We start from the raw sequence: 15,467 nt of genomic DNA, 5'->3' as shown, positions 1-15,467 counted from the left end.
ACGGGGGGCCTAGGATGGGTATTTTCAGCTGTGGGGTGAAGTGGGCCCATTTAAAGCTGGAGGGAAAGTATCCAGAGGACAAGGAGGAGTTGACATGGGAGGTGATAAATGGGAGGATGTCAGGAATGATAGTCTGGAGGAGAAATGAGGGGATAGGGTCAAGGGTACAGCTGGGAGGATGGTGAGAGAGCGGGAGCTGGGAGACATCAGATGTGGAAAGGGGGGAAAAGCAGGGGGAAGGGGCAGGGAGGGTGGGTAGGGGAATGGGAGGGGGCAGCAGGGGTGATGAAGGGGTTACGAATAGCCACAATCTTTTCTTCAAAGAAGACCGCAAAATCCTCTGCAGTGATGGAGGACTAAGGTGCAGCTGGTGGAAAGCTGAGGAGAGAAGAGAAAACAGAGAACAGTTGATAAGGGTTAGAGATGGAGTTATGAATTTTGGAATGATAAAATTTGATCTTAGCTGATGTGAGTGAAGCTGTGAATTCTGCCAGGAGGGACTGGTAGTGAGACAGGTCGGCTGGGGCCCTGGATTTTCTCCACTTCCTCTCTGCTGCTCGCAGGTAGAGTTATGCTGATAATATACTTAATTTTGTTTTAGATAGCCTAGGTGTACTTTGTCGATTCCCAGAGTAAGGTTTTTGAAATATTTATACCTTATTTGTTTACTAAAGCACACTTTATAGCCATAGGCCTCCCGCAGAAGTCCTAATGTAGACTACTAAGCTTTATACCTAGTTAAGATGAAGGTAAGAAAATTACGTAACCCACCAACATCACATAAAAATAGACCTTGTAGTCTCATACTAAAAGCAAAACAATTTTTTAAATTCATATTAGTGAATTTAACGGTGATGCATTGAGTAGTGTCAACTCATAGTGCCAGGTTCCTCAGTTGGCACCTGTGCGGAGTTTCACATTAACTTCCAGTGTTTGTGTGGGTACCAAAAACACGAGTGGTTGGATTGGCTACTCTAAATTGCCCCTAGGTGTGTGTGTGTGTGTGTGTGTGTATACACAAAACTTTCACTGTGTTGAAATATCAGTAGGCTAATTAGGCGTTTACTTGTTTCCGAGTATTTAGTTTCTTCTCTCTGTTGTGTTTAGATCATTGGTGACTGATGAGGCCAATCCTCACATTGAACATGTGCTGGCATGCATGGCACTGTAAAGTTGGCAGTGTTTATGGTTGGGCTTCTGTCTCTCTTATTTGATCTGTTCATTTCTCCGATGGTCATTTTCAAATAACTCAGCACCACTTGAAACGGTGTGTCACCATTGCTTACAGTCAGCTGCTTGAACTTCTTAGGTTTCCTGACTAATGTTGGTCTTTTTCAATGTTTGTTTGAGCTGGTCTTTGTAGCACTATATGGGGCGGCCTACAGTTCTTCCACCAGTGCTAAGCTCACTGTAGAGCACCTGGCATGGGAGTCTAGAGTCATTCATCCGGCACACATGCTCAGTCCATCTAAGTTGGTGCTTAATGATGGTTGCTTCTATTCTGTTGACTTGGGCCCTTTAATGTTCCAGTTTCTTTACATCACTTCAATATAAGATCCAAGTTTCGGACCCATGTAAGAGAATGGAAACAACTGCTTTGTAGACCATGATTTTTGTTTGCATTCTTATGTTTTTACTGTTGAACACTCATTTTGCTAAACTTCCATATGCAGTGTGGGCTTGGCATATTCTATTTTCCACATCTTTTGAAGAGTTGCATTGACTGGTCAGGATACTCCCAAGATAGGGGAGCTGTTGTACAGATTCTAAAGGGGTGTCATTGATGGTGATGACGAAGTCTGGGAGTGCAGTCCTGGGTGCTGGTTGTGTGAGCACTTTGGTCTTGCCTGTGTTCGTGGTGAGGCCGAAGCGAGTACATATGTTCTTGAAGTTGTCAACCAATATTTGTGTGTCTTCAGGTGTTCGGGTCGGTGTAGCATCGTCATCAGCGTGCTGCATCTCTGTGATACAGGTGGTATCCGTGCACCTCTTGGAGCAGTGTGTGTAGAAAGATTGAAAACTCCACCGTCGTAATGGTATTTAATCTCCATTCCAGGGGTTTTCTGTGGAATTTCATGTAACATGGCTGCGAGATGCAATGAGAAGAGTGTTGGGGAAAGAACACATCCTTACTTTAGGCCATTGGTGATTGGGAATTCCTCAGACAGATTGTTCTGATGTGATAGTTGACCAAGCATACTGTCATGTAGAGCCTGGATGAGAGCAACAAAGCAGTCCAGGTGACCAAAATGTTTCGGTTCCATCCACGTAACAGGTCATGGCACAGTATCAAAGGCCTTTCCCAGGTCATAACATACTAGGTAGAGGGGTTTCTGCTGTTCTCTACTTGTTTCCTGAAGTTGTCGAGCACAGAATATCATGTCAGTGGTGCCTTTTGATGACCTGAAGCTACACTGTGACTCTGGTAGGAATTTTTCTGCAATGGGAAGAAGATGCTTCAAGAGGATCCTTGCAAGCATCTTGCCCATGATGGAAAGTAGGGAAATGCCACAGAAGTTTCCTCATAAGCTGCGATCTCCTTTTTTGAAGATGGAGAAGATAGAATGGTGGCATTCTTGAGATCTGCAGGAAATCTCATCTCATCTCATTATCTCTAGCCAGTTTATCCTTCTACAGGGTCGCAGGCAAGCTGGAGCCTATCCCAGCTGACTACGGGCGAAAGGCGGGGTACACCCTGGACAAGTCGCCAGGTCATCACAGGGCTGACACATAGACACAGACAACCATTCACACTCACATTCACACCTACGGTCAATTTAGAGTCACCAGTTAACCTAACCTGCATGTCTTTAGACTGTGGGGGAAACCGGAGCACCCGGAGGAAACCCACGCGGACACGGGGAGAACATGCAAACTCCGCACAGAAAGGCCCTCGCCGGCCATGGGGCTCGAACCCAGGACCTTCTTGCTGTGAGGCGACAGCGCTAACCACTACACCACCGTGCTGCCCCTGCAGGAAATCATTTATTATCATTAATAATAAATTAATCATTTAATAGGATATTAATAGACATGGTTACCACTGTTGCCTCACAGCAAGAAGGTTCCAGATTTGTACCTCGCAGCTGACTGGGTCCTTTCTGTAGAGAGTTTGCATGTTCTCCCTGTGCCTTTTTTTTCCTCCCAGTTCAGTCTCTGATCTTTTATTTATTTATTTATTTTTTTTTGAACAGCTCTTTTACTACTATAATTATTTTTACGAAGATTATTTCAGTTTTTCTTTGTACAGGAAATCATATATCAGACGCCATCCGGGAAATAAGTCATTGACCGGGAAATATGACTAACCATGATTTCAGAGTACTTATCAATATACTTGCACTCAATTTCAACTAAGATCATGTAGTTAAAACAGACAATCAGGCCCATTTTGTCAATTTGTGCAAGTGGGTGTGACGTGTAGATGATTTACATTGTCAATTATGCTTAGCCTTAGGTAAATGAAAATAACTACTGACCGAACTAGAACAATAATATCTCTCTTTTTATTTGCATCCCTCACTGCCATTTCTGCCTAAGGCTATGGTCCTTCTTTCATTTAGGCTACTGAGGCTAATTTACTCAGTTCATTTTTCTTTATGAATTTGAGCCGTTGAACTTGAGCTCTACAGGGTCGCAGGCAAGCTGGAGCCTATCCCAGCTGACTACAGGCGAAAGGCGGGGTACACCCTGGACAAGTCGCCAGGTCATCACAGGGCTGACACATAGACACAGACAACCATTCACACTCACATTCACACCTACGCTCAATTTAGAGTCACCAGTTAACCTAACCTGCATGTCTTTGGACTGTGGGGGAAACCGGAGCACCCAGAAGAAACCCACGCGGACACGGGGAGAACATGCAAACTCCGCACAGAAAGGCCCTCGCCGGCCACGGGGCTCGAACCCCGACAGCGCTAACCACTACACCACCGTGCCGCCCAGACATAACTTTTTCTAGTCTAAAATACAATTGCAATTGTCTTTGTATTGTCCTTATTTATCCTTTGGCATAAATAATGAATTTATCCTTAGGATTATGAAATGCTCTGAAATCAAGCAAACACTACCATTTACTTTGGTTGTTATATGAAAGTTATGGGGAATATACTCAAAAAATTAGTGATAGCTGAACCTCAAACGGATTTCTGTGTGACATTTGATGGATTATAGTGGGTAGGACCCACAGAAATTATTATTTCATGCCATATGTCTCATATAGCCTAGACTAGCAAGTGAGATGTAAACAAATAGCTAATAAATTTGTCACATAAGGCACTGGCTTCTCAAATTGGGGTCTGTGAAGCATAGGCAGGGGCTATGTGATTGATTGATTGATTGATTGATTGATTGATTGATTGATTGATTGATTGATTGATTGATTGATTGATTGATTGATTGATTGATTGATTGATTGATTGACAACTATTTAATCAGTTTATTTTTTGTTTGTTTATTGTTACAGTTGTAGTTATTACAACCCACCATTATCACAGTATCTTTATTAAATTTTACACGCATTAATAGTCTTTTTATGGTCCTGTTGATTTAATTAATTGATTTAGATTGATTCGTTACTGTTCATGAATGAAATAAATCTGTAGGGTTACTGAGGGGGTAAATTAAATGGGTTAAAGGCCCCAGGTGCAAAAACATTGAAAGCCTCTTAGTTTGTTTGTTTGTTTGTTTGTTTGTTTGTTTGTTTGTTTGTTTGTTTTTAAAGCGGGACAGCCTTTCCATTTCATAAAATCAGTAAACTTTAGTTCCCTCTGAAATTTGGTCATTGTGATATGTTTATTTCTGTAATATCTCATAAAATATCAGATCATTCTGTGGCTGGGAAGTTATTTAATTTGAGGAGAGATATTGCACATTATATTGCACATTGTCCGGTATTGCTTATTGTTAGGCTAGGCTACTGCTCCTTCCCATCCTCTGTCCTCCTGCTACCCCTCCTCCCCCCCAGAGAGGAGTTGTACAGTCTGATGGCGTGAGGGACAAAGGAGTTTTTAAGTCTGTTCGTCCTGCACTTGGAAAGGAGCATTCTGTCACTGAACAGGCTCCTCTGGTTGCTGATGACGGTGTGCAGAGGGTGACTGGCATTGTCCATGATGTTCAATAGTTTGTCCATAGACCTCTTCTCTGCCACCGTCACCATAGAGTCCAGCTTCATGCCGACCACAGAGCCGGCCTGCCTGATCAGTTTGTCCAGCCTGGATGTGTCCTCCTTGGATGTGCTGCCCCCCCCAGCACACCACGGTGTAAAGCAGGTCACTGGCGACCACAGACTGATAGAAAATCCACAGGAGTTTCCTGAAGATGTTAAAGGACCACAGCCTCCTAAGGAAGTATAGCCTGCTCTGTCCCTTCCTGTATAAGTGTTTGGTGTTGCAAGTCCAGTCTAGCTTGCTGTCCAGCCACAGCCCGAGGTACTTGTAGGAATCCACAGCCTCCACCTCGACTCCCTCGATTAGAACTGGTCGTGACCTTGGTCTGGACCTCCCAAAGTCAATGACCAGCTCCTTGGTCTTCAAGGTGTTGAGCTGCAGATGGTTCCTGTTGCACCACACAGCAAAGTCCCTCACCAGGTTCCAGGGGTGATTTCTCAGAGACAACAAGGGAAGCCGAGCTTCCCCTAAAATTCTCTCCCCAAACTGCGGCATCTACGACGTTGAATTCTCATTAAAACAATAAGTTGCATAACATAATATATGCCCAAGATTGTATTTACGTTCATAACGATCCTGTAACTTATTTGAGTGATGTCTGACGAACTTGCAGTTCGCTACGAGAATCACCTTTGCTGCCAGGCTGTAACCAGCGTTGCCAGATACTGCTGACGTTTTCCAGCCAAAATATGTTCAAAACCCACCAAAATGCACTTAAAACCGCCCAATCTGGCAACACTGGCTGTAACCTCTCTTATTTCAATGGGCTCTATGCGCTGGCAGCCGGGTATCCGTTGCAGTCTATGAGAGGGCTCTGAACAGCCAATTTCAGCTAGTTGTTATTGGTTAAAATCGACAAAATCGTCACTTCCAGGGAAGCCGGGCTTCTCTGGGACTAAACGAGACAGTGGGAGGGACAAGAAGCCGGGCTGATGAAGGATTATTGGAGGTAGTGTTTGAAAGACATGAGGAGGGCGGGCTCTGTACTTCGGCGTCGGCGAGGAACACGGAAGTATGATCAGTCAGTCCCCAGCGGATGTCGAGAAAGTGTAGTCGTGTGCCAAAGTGCTGTCCGACTTTCTTTTCATATAAATGTTTCTTCTCATTGATGTCTCTGTACATTACTCTGTAAATAAATGTAAATATTACTCGTTGTGCTCCGTTAACTTTCATCCATTCTATCAGTTTGATCATTCACGAATTCACTCGTTTATTTCATTTGTAGTTCAATCTGGTTGTAGGCTAGCTTGAGCCTTATTGGGATCTGCAGTGCTATAGCTGCTAACAGAAATTGGTGAAGTCTCTGGAAAGCACAACCAGCTAGTATGACAGGGTCACAGACCATTTTCTGGAAAAGGAGCGGAGGGCAGAATTTCTGTATGAATAGTGTGCATCATATAATGTTCATGAATCTGAAGTGTGTATATTGTTCAGTGATGTTAAGAGAATGGTGGGCTCTGTGTTATAGGTTATACCTGGGTATAATATTCAAGGTTCTGTGTGTTGCATAGCTTACCTGGTTATGAATTTCCAGACTGTGTTGCAGAAGATGTTCAAGGATGTGTTGCACAGCTGGGTGTTGTGTTAAAGACTCTGTGTTGCATATCAGGGTATGATGTTCAAGGCTCTTCGTTGAATAGCCAGTGATTTTTGGATGTTTGATATTTTTGATTAAGGATATGAGGCACTAGCCTGGCAAGCCAGACTATAACATGAAATGTACAAGCAAAAAATACTTTCTGTCACTAGGTAGGGTTGTCTAGTTCACTATGCTAATGGGGCACACCTTTCTATGCTTTGATATCCGGCCTACAGGTTTTACGATGAATGCGTAAAATGGGCTTCCCCTGTTTTAAAAACCAGCAGCCGCCACTGCCAGGCTCCTATACTCCTCCTCTCTGTCGTCACTGATACACCCAATGGTGGCTGTGTCATCGGCAAACTTCTGAATGTGACACAGCTCCGAGTTGTAGCAGAAGTCCGCAGAGTACAGGGTGAAGAGAAGAGGGGCCAGCACCGTGCCCTGGGGTGCTCCGGTGCTGCTAATCACAGTGTCAGACGTGATGTCCTTCAGCCTGATGTACTGCGGCCTGTCAGTGAGGTAGCTGGAGATCCAGGTGACCAGGCAGGGGTCCACTCGCATCCAGTTCAGTTTGTCCTGAAGCACTAGGGGCTGGATGGTGTTGAAGGCACTCGAGAAGTCCAAGAAGAGGATCCTCACTGTGCCATTTCCCTTATCCAGATGCGAGTGGGCTCAGTGTAGCAGGTAGAGGATGGCGTCTTCCACACCGACACCTGCCCGGTATGCAAACTGCAGACAGTCCTGGGTTGTACCTGGGGTCTGAGGAGGCTGAGGAAGAGCCGCTCCAACGTCTTCATCAGATGTGAAGTGAGTGCCACTGGTCAGAAGTCGTTCAGCTCGCTGGGCCGATTCTTTTTGGGAACTGGAACGATACATGATGTCTTCCAAGCACTCTTCCCAGCTGCAGGCTGAGGTTGAAGATGCGTTGGAGTGGTTCACCCAGTTCAGCAGCACAGGTCTTCAGTATTCGGGGACACACCTTGTCCGGGCCTGCTGCTTTCCTGGGGTGAAGCTTCCTCAGTTGACCTCTGACCTGGTCTGCAGTAATGCATGGAGGAGTCTGTGTTGAGGTGGGGGAGGAGGGGGCTGCTGTGATGACTGGGGGGAGGTGTGTTGAGGGAAGAAGGAGAGATGGCTGCAGTGAGGGAGAGGGTGGGGGGGACGTGGGCTGGTTGAACCGATTGAAAAAGTCATTCAACTCATTCGTCCTCCCCACTGTCCCCTCAACGACTCTGGTCTTTGGCTACGTTTACATTACGTCGAATCAGCGGATCATCAGATTAACGTTCTTAAAACGATTCGCGTTTACACTAAAACCGTTAGCCGTGCACACAGCAACGCCAATACGCAGATACGCTCGGCTCCGCAGGCATCCTGCGCTCCAAATCACTCCGCCCTGAACAGCGAGTGCCCTCTGGAGGGTGCGCACTCCGGCCCTGCGCAGCTCACACAGCGCGCGAGTGAAGTGCACAAGCCACGATTCGGGACTGAGCCGCTGTGTGTGAGATCCCAGCGCATATCACTTACTACTTGCAAGTGGAAGGATGGCAAGCCTAAAGACAATCATAACTACACAATGGGCAGTATTTGCATCAGTATTTGCAGTATTTTCATACTTTTATACTCTTTAATGAAAGGTGATACAAGGCGGAAGTCCGCGCCGTTTTTCAGCAGTCGCGTCACATGACCAACGCCAGCAAATCAGGAAGGTGGATGTCACAGTGACGTTGTCCAATGAGACGCCAGCTAGAGCTCAGCACAGCGTATCCGCGTATTTTGAATGTTTACACAGCACCGGAGCTGACACGATCTGGATTGAATACGTGGACGCTGGCGGATTCCCGTTTCCAGGCGGTTTAATGTAAACGGACAGTGCATCCACGAAGAAAACGAGACAGATACGGTCTAGTGTAAACGTAGCCTTAGTATTGTGGCCTGTGATGGCTTTCACACCTTCCCAGACCTCCCTCATGCTGTTCTCCTTCAGCTTCTGCTCCACCTTTCTCCTGTAGCTGTCCTTAGCTTCCCTCACGCAGCGTTTTACCTCCTGCTGTGCTGCTTTCAATGACTACGTTTACATGCACATCCAAATCGAGCTGCTGTCGGTAATCGAGCTGAAAGTCCCAGCAGGGGTGCCAGAGAAATCCAATCGTACATGCACACAATGAAATCGGGCTATTGTGTGAGGTGCATTGTGCACCCAAGCCACAGGTGGCGCTACACGCCCCATCGTGTTGGTACGCTTCCGGTTGTCATCATGAAGAAGAGCTATTCAAGAGTGTAAACAAAGTTATCAGTTCCGTGTTCTCCATTGCGCGTTTTTCTCCCGTCCGTGAATTTTAATATATTCAACTCCTTAAGCTGAATGAGCATGAACTCTGTCTCCTCATTGCTCCAGAAGTGCACGTTTCTGCTTGCCTGTGGCAGTGGGGGCGTGGTCAAGCGCCGGTCTGTGACAGGAGGGCGGAGCCAGGGAAGGTGAGTGGCAGAACCACTACACCTGACGGTAATTAACCTGTGTTTGTGTGTCTTCCCAGTAACCGCGCCCTATTTAAGGAGGCAGAGGGAGAGCAGAGGGGAAAGCTCATCCCGGGACTAGAACACAGCGCGCGCGTGTGTGTGTGTGTGTGTGTCTCTCAAGAATAAAAGTAGGCTGTTAAACTGAAAAGTCTGACAATAAAAAGCCTATTAGTACCAGAAGCTTTGTCCTGCCGTCCTCTGTGCTCCACCCACACTTCAGAGAGCTCTACATCGCCATTTTCTCTTCTTCGTTTGTCCCTCCTGACCTCTTCTGCTGCTCGCTACTACTGTTGTCATGCCGACCGAGGCTGTTGTGTTTCCCGCTTGTGGTCTCGTCACTTGTCACTTCCGGAAGGGGCAGTAAGTAGCTCGACTACTAGCTCGATAGGGTTTACATGCACTAAGTAGCTCGGCAGAAATCGCATAATCTAGGTCGTGTAGCTCGATTCCGAGAAATCAAGTTCGGTTCAATTTCAGCCGAATTAAGGTGTATACATGGCATTTTGAACTTCGATTTCAGTCGAGCAACGGCAGAAATTCGATTCTCTCTATGTGCATGTAAACGCACTGATTGCCTCCCTATCCCTGCTCCTGAAGGCGGCCTTCTTCCTGTTGAGGACAGCTTTGACTTCCTGTGTTACCCGTGGCTTGTTATTAGGGTAACACCGTACAGTCTTAGCGGGTGAGACCACGTCTGCACTAGGGATCGACCGATTATTATGGAATTGGGATGCCGATAACCGATATGTGTAACCGATAAATGTGAACATTATAATTCACATGAAATTAAACATAGCACACACTGACACAGACCTTCATATCCATGAAATGTATGTTTAATTGTAAAATTGAACATGACATCTTGTGCAGGGAGATGCCAGCAGCATTTGTACAATAAAGTCAAACATTAGTTATAATAAAATGAGAAATAAAATAATAATAAAATATTCACCAATAAAAAAATAAATCACTCCCTACTATATTACAGCTCACCATTTTCAGTGGAAAATAAATGAAAATACACTCTGGATTCTTTTACACTAAGAACTAAGTAAGACTTACCAACTTCAAGTAGTTTTTAAATAACAAATCAAGTGTCGGGAGCTGCCTGCAGCATTTTTTTAAAAAGTAAAATCAAACATAAAGTAGGCTATCACTCCCTATTATGTAACAACTTAACAAGTAACCATCTACATTCTAATGCTTTTAATGCCCAAGCCTATATTCCCAATTTAGGAGGATTATATTGTAGTGAAGGAAGCACAGTTGCTCTGCATGTTGTCCACTGAGGCGGTTTCTGTTTTTTGTATAAATTGTCGCGGCTCTGCTCCTGTAAGAGTATATCGCTTTCCGAATCAGAAGCGCTAGCGAGGAGAATCACTTGCGCAAGAATTATAAATACTAGTGGAGTACATTACAGCGCAATGTGAAGTAGCATAAGAACATTTAAGTCAAGAGTTTAATTGATGTATTTCGTTCATGTAGCGTTTATCCAAGCAAGTGTGCATCCACGACACAATTCATTACTGAGCCCACAACAAGCGTCCTGACAAACTCCCTACAGTATTACATAGCCTACTAGCACCATATCACACCTGGCTTGTTTAAATGTTCAAATAGCGCTTTATAAAGTTACCTAACATATACAAGTGCAATGCGCTTTTTGAGCACGAGTCACGTCATGAAGTTTATCATTACCATAACAAATAGCCAGTAGGCTTGCGCTAGCCTACAGAGCACAAACACTACGTTTTATTTCATCTTCCCTTGACCACCTCTCTGTATGGCTGTCATTCTACTGTTCGAGTAGAACTACTGACACATTCACAACGTTTCCAGACGGGGATTTAAAAATGACTGCAGCCTACGTTATGCTGGGGACTGCTTACTATGGACAACATTACATGTAGTTTCAGCGAGACTAGTTGGTTGTAGGCTAATTCAAGTGCTTCCTTCCGTAAGCTAAGTTTGCCTGGCTACACAGATGCAAATGAACAATTTTAACGAGTAGTAGATGAAGAATGTAAACATATAATGATGTTGTGCTTTTGCAACTTGTGTGTTTGTGACTTATTGCGGCAAAAGCAGCGTGTCCTTACCTTGAAGTGGGATCTGCTTCTGCCCGAGTGCCCATACGGCCGCCTTGAAACAGTTCACAGCGTTTAGCTACGCGTGTTGATTGGCTATATCTCTTGTGCCAAACAAATCAAATGTTGTGGTGGGCGGGACCGTGTTCTTGAACTCAGAGAGGCGAGTGCAGTGACAGTCGCGTTAGGAATGAAATGGCTGCAAAAAGGCATGTTATCGGCATATCGGTGGAAATTATGGCCGATACCGATAACCCTAAAAATGCAGAATATCGGCCCGATATATCGGCCAGGCCGATTATCGGTCGACCCCTAGTCTGCACAGAAGTTAAGGTAATCCATCAGACAGTGTGCCAGCCCCTCTATGTCCTCACAGTGTGGGCTAAGCAAACTGTGGGAAATCGCTCACTTCACACAGTCAAGCAGACAGAGGAAGTCCGTGTGCGCATGCGCAGTGACCGTGCACTGACAGTGACATCATTCTGTCGCTAAAGGAACAGCTGATCACACCGAGGTGCTCGCTGACCACCGATATTTATTAGTTTGGTCCTGCGTTTCTTTTCCTTCGCAACATAACGTCTTTTCTTCTCACTTTCTGTTAATGTAGTCAGTCTTTCATGTTTCATTCATACACTCACGTCCTCCATTTTTCTCTCCTGTTTCAGATTTGTATCCCATAATGCCTTGCATGAATGGGGAAAGCCCACTACGTGATGCATGACGTAGTATCTTGAATCCTTGACTTGCAAGTGACGTCAAAGCAAAATAGAAACCCAGATGTCGGCCATGTTGGTGGATATACAAATGCAGGGTCAAGTGACATTCCATACAAAACATAGTCACACGTGCGCAACTCTCTTTATTTTTCCACTGCTTTAAGCGTTCTTTTAGCTATGCCATATCTTTGTGCTGTATGTGGTTGTGGTCACAACAGTACCCATAACCGTGGCACATTCCGATTTTTTTAGAATTCCATCTGTGATTTGGAAAGAGGGTGAGGAAACTCTGAGGCTAAGTACGGAGAGGAGAGGAGACGAGCATGGCTGAACAACATCGGCAAGGCTGATCTAACAGAGGCTAAAACCAAAACAGCTTGTGTTTGCAGTAAACATTTTATCTCAGGTGAGATTCAAAAGCTTTCTTGATAATATCATAGAAGAATTTTATTTCGTCTTGCTAGAATTTTGCTATAAAATGAGTGTTCTCTTGTCGTGGTTCACTTGGTTGTTTTTATAATTTTAACATGTGTATTACTGTTTCGCTTCTAGGAGCACCAGCAAAATTATACAATAGAAACAATCCAGACTGGGCACCCACTCAGAAAATGGGCTATGTTTCGTCCAAGGTTGGACTTGATTCTTCGGCAGCCAAACCAGATAGAACATGATATCTAGGTACTCGATGGTTGGTAGAAGCGTCTTATCTTCAGAAAAGTCTGACTTTTTAAAATAATATGGGTCAAAACCACACACACCTATCTTTTCTTTGTATTGAATCTTCGCTCGACCATGGTAATACTGAGAAAATTAAGAATTGTTTACAGAAACACTTTCAGCGGCTGCCGTCCTAGTTGCTTTGTAGATCACGGGCGATTGCTCTAAGACAACGAGGGAGGCTCAGCCTCCTCTAAAAATGACGAACATCGTGTAGGATGAATTGCGCTAGGCTTATGTTATAGCTGACCTTATAACATTGCTATTTCAGATCCAGAATCATAGAAATGTATGTGCTCAACCCAACTACAGTGCGAAATCATTCCGTTATAACTTTCCCCAGTTCGCCTAATGTGCGCGTGAGTTTTTCCCCCTCGACAGCGCGATGCAGCCCAGCCTCAGTGGACTTCAATGGCATTTGGGAGCGATGCGCTTTTCAATATCAAAATGCAAGACGATTATTGGACAAATACAGCGAAAACGGACTCCCACGGACTCCCAGCCTCACAGTGGGAGGGACATGGCAAAGCTTTCCGCGAGGAGACTGGTGATTGGTGAAAGCGGCCAGATATTTTCTTTGATTGACAGCTCGTTTCAAATATAGACAGGCAGCGGTGAATTTCAGTTCAGTCCCATGCGGATTTGCAAGTGGTATGGTGTATTGTAAGAGATCAGCTTACATTTCGATTTCATTCATTACATACGGTTTCTACCAGCTTTTTTAGTTTGTATATATTTTCATTGTAAATAAAGTGTTGTCAGTTGCTATCTTAGCTCCAGAAATTTCGTTTATTTGAGTGACTGAACTTGAACTTGAGGGGGCTAGTCAGTTAGCAAGAAAGCTGCGCATGGATGCCAAGCATTGTTGATTTAATTTTGGTGAAGCCATTTGCCAGTCTTCCTTTCGAGGAAAAAATTAAAATTAAAGAGCAGGGTAGAGCAACGCCTCAAATTGACTTGGTGAAAAAGGTAGGGAATAATACTCGTTCCTTTCAGCTCTCCTGGTACGAGAAAGTGAATTGGCTAACAGCAAGTGACCCACATCAACAACAGTAAATAGGCTACTTTAGTAATATGTCATGGATGGACCAAAAATATAGAATCTATTTAAAATGTTTATGCTGAGTATATTATATTGGAATATATATTTTTCTGGATATGAATTAAACACAGCTACAATTTAGAAAACATTTTTAAACAAAAACAGCCGAGAACATTTCACACTACAGACCTGGATTAAAAGTGAAGGGTTATCAAAATTGTCAATAAAACATTTCTCAGTCAAAATAAGTAAAATATAGGGAAAGTGTCATTGAATGAAATGTGTGGCACCCAGCTCTATGTTTGGCTCCCCAAGGTCAGTGCTTGTGCCTATTCCAGAACACTCTGCTGTTACTGCTGAGGTTCCTGACAGAGCTGCTTTCAATAATGATCAATTTTTAAACAACATGCCACAATTTTAAAATATAAAATGTTAAAATATACCCCCCCAACACCACCATCATGTATATTGGACAGTAGGCTAATGGGCCAAAAGAACCTGTTATTTCACAGTTTGTGACCCTGCCAACAATCAGCCAGATCAGAGGCAAGAGTATGGGCAAAATTGATGTGTTTTTTCTATTAAAATCTGGAAATATTGTAACCGACCAGCCTCCCCTGTTTGAAAGACTACCAGCCGCCACTGTTGTAGATCCACCATCATGGCGGACGCTCATGACATAGCACATTTTGATCACGTCAAAATCATCTATTGGGTCATGGTGAAGCAGGAAAAAATAGCAGAGAATTTAGGGCCACGTGGGCCTAAATTCATTATTTGTTCTATTCAGAGGTGGACAGTAACGAAGTTCATTTACTTGAGTACTGTACTTAAGTACACTTTTTGAGTATCTGTACTTTACTTGAGTATTATTTTTTTGGAAACTTATGACTTTAAATTCACTACATTTGAAAGACAAATATCGTACTTTTTACTCCACTACATTTCTATCAAAGTCCTCGTTACTTGTTACAATGAAGCAGCTTTGAAAGTGGATGTTTTTGTTTTCTTTTATAAAACATGATTGAGTTTTTCACAGGTGACACTGAGACAGCCGATTAGTAATCACTAGGGTCACGTCACGTCCATAGACTGGATAAAATCAAGTTCAATTTCTCAGTAGCATTAACTGAACACGATCAGTTGATGGCAGAATGGAAGGAGACGGTACTTCTGGGGAATAAACACACTCATGGCCATACCTCGAACCCATGTTTTAGTTTTCTGAAAAGAATAAAGATTCATTTCATTTTAAATGTTTGTTTTGTTTGCCTAAAATGAACCAATGACGTTGTATGTGCTTTTAGAGCTAGCGATAACACTGCAATAGCTATGCAGTTTGGTTAGTCAAATGACTTTCTATAGATTTTCCCACCAAGTTGCCATCGCCTTGTCCATGGCTAACGTTAACACATAGCTAGTTAACTTGGACACTGTTAGTTAGCATGTAAAAACAGAGTTACGCTAACATGAATAAAGTTAACTTTAGCATAATCTTGCCAAATAAACAGAATGTAGAAATATTTCTTTTCTAGTAACATTAGCTCCCCAATATGATTTCGAGTTTGAAAAGAGTTTGCTAGTATGTCAGGTGGAGCTTCAGCGCTACAGGTTCTACAAACTAGTCAGAAA

This window comes from Neoarius graeffei, chromosome 7 (genome assembly GCF_027579695.1).
Source record: "Neoarius graeffei isolate fNeoGra1 chromosome 7, fNeoGra1.pri, whole genome shotgun sequence".
In the NCBI taxonomy this organism is placed as follows: Eukaryota; Metazoa; Chordata; class Actinopteri; order Siluriformes; family Ariidae; genus Neoarius; species Neoarius graeffei.
Note: the sequence above shows the minus strand (reverse complement) of the source record.